This window comes from Cherax quadricarinatus, chromosome 80 (genome assembly GCF_038502225.1).
Source record: "Cherax quadricarinatus isolate ZL_2023a chromosome 80, ASM3850222v1, whole genome shotgun sequence".
NCBI lineage: Eukaryota > Metazoa > Arthropoda > Malacostraca > Decapoda > Parastacidae > Cherax > Cherax quadricarinatus.
This window is the reverse complement of record NC_091371.1, coordinates 8,581,534-8,584,033: the sequence shown is the minus strand read 5'-3', so window position 1 is coordinate 8,584,033 and position 2,500 is coordinate 8,581,534.

Sequence of the window (2,500 nt, the reverse complement as noted above, 5' to 3'; positions counted from 1 at the left end):
GTCTAGTGGCTAACGCGACGGTCTGGAGTTTTGAGACTCTCTGACCGCGGGTTCTATCCCGGCCGGGGTATGGTATATATAAAACAACAGTAGGAAAAACGACAAGAACAGTAACCACAGGAACAACAACAGCAACAACAATGATAATTATATGAAAACATAAGAGGGGAAAAAGGAGAATATAATGAGAGAATGAAAAACAGGGGGAATAGAAGAAGAGAGGAAAGAAAAGGGGAATGGAAAAAAAAGGATAAACGAGAAGGCAGAAGAGGAACGTTAAAAATTTCTCACAGGAACCGAGATTGAGTGGGTAGTGATGGCGTTCTAAAACACAGGTATGATATTCACGACTCGACAAACACTCACCACGTGCAGACACGGTAACACAAACATCCCCGATGGAAGGTCAACACACTTCAACACACAGCCATTTGACTGCCAGGTACTCAGCCAATCAGCCAGCCAATCACCTAATCTCTTTGCCAGCTACATAGCTACGAAGCAAGAATGACAGTCAAAGAGGTAACCTGTCTGTCAGACAGTCAGCCTAACATATAAGATTTCCAGTTGTGTTAAGTCAGTCAGTCAGGCATTAACTGGATAGTCTATCCAATCACCTCAGAAAGCAATGTCGCTCATATATTTAAAATAACTAGGGTGGATTTTCGAATGTTTATGCAGGGTTGATTTGTACAGTCTGAGGAGGAGCTGATTAACACGAGAGGGAACACAGCCAGGGTGAACAAACTTGGGAGACGAGTGTGTGATTTGCATGGGATGGATGAGTTAACTGATTGTCTAGCAAAGGAAAGAACTAGAGGCAACTAGAAATTCTCACGAGTTAGAGGGCTTTTAGCATGATTTCCTACCGTGTGAGGAAAGCGGAATGCGTTAAGAAGGGAAGTAGTATAGTCCAACTCTGTAGAATGATTCAGACACTGATTCGAGAAAGCCTTGCAGGCCCGCGAATAAGCCACTCCTGGCTTACTCACAGGCTGGCCAGGACCTAGCCACTGGGATAACGAACCCTGAAAACCCACATCAGGAGGTAGACAACCTGCTACCTTCAACAGGTAGACAGCGTGTCACTTTCAACAGGTAGACAACCGGTCACTTTCAACAGGTAGACAACCTGTCACCTGTAACTGGTAGACAGCCTGTCTCTTGCAACACATTAACAGAACAGCATCGCAGAAGCACGTTAATTTAACGAACAAAAATACATTATTCAGAAGCCTAATTAAAGACTTATGCCAATCTTTTTACTTTAGATAAGCAAGCAGTCCCCGAGTATGCAGCACCAGTGTAGAACACACACTCTCACACACACATACACACACACATGGAAGAAAAAAACTTTTGTTTTCCTGACGCTATTGAGGTGGACGTTCGGTGTGAGGAAGGTGCACACACGTCTTGCAAGATCACTGGCAACACGTCTTGCAAGATCACTGGCAAAACGTCTTGCAAGATCACTGGCAAAACGTCTTGAAAGATCGCCGCCAACACGTCTTGCTAGATCAATGCACACACGTCTTGCAAGATCACTGGCAAAACGTCTTGCAAGATCACTGGCAAAACGTCTTGCAAGATCACTGCCAACACGTCTTGCAAGATCGCCGCCAACACGTCTTGCTAGATCAATGCACACACGTCTTGCAAGATCACTGCCAACACGTCTTGCAAGATCACTGGCAAAACGTCTTGCAAGATCACTGCCAACACGTCTTGCAAGATCACCGCCAACATATATTGCAAAATCACTGCCAACAGTTCTTGCAAGCTCACTGCCAACATTTCTTGCAAGGTCACTGGCAACAGACCTTGCAAGATCACTGACAACACTTTTTGCACGATCACTGCCAACACTTCTTGCAAGATCACTGCCGACATTTCTTGCAAGATCACTGGCAACACGTATTGCAAGATCACTGCCAACACGTCTTGCAAGATCACTGGCAACACATCTTGCAAGATCACTGCCAACCCGTCTTGCAAGATCACTGCCAACACATCTTGCAAGATCACCGCCAACACGTCTTGCTAGATCACTGCCAACACGTCTTGCAAGATCACTGCCAACACGTCTTGCTAGATCACTGCCAACACGTCTTTCAAGATCACTGTCAAAACGTCTTGCAAGATCACTGCCAAAACGTCTTGCAAGATCACTGCCAACACGTCTTGTAAGATCACCGCCAACATATATTGCAAAATCACTGCCAACAGTTCTTGCAAGCTCACTGCCAACACGTCTTGCTAGATCACTGCCAGCACGTCTTGCAAGCTCACTGCCAACATGTCTTGCAAGATCACTGCCAGCACGGCTTGCAAGATCACTGCCAACACGTCTTTCAAGATCACTGCCAACACGTCTTGCAAGATCACTGCCAGCACGTCTTGCAAGATCACCGCCAACATATATTGCAAGATCACTATCAACAGTTCTTGCAAGCTCACTGCCAACATTTCTTGCAAGGTCACTGGCAACAGACCTTGC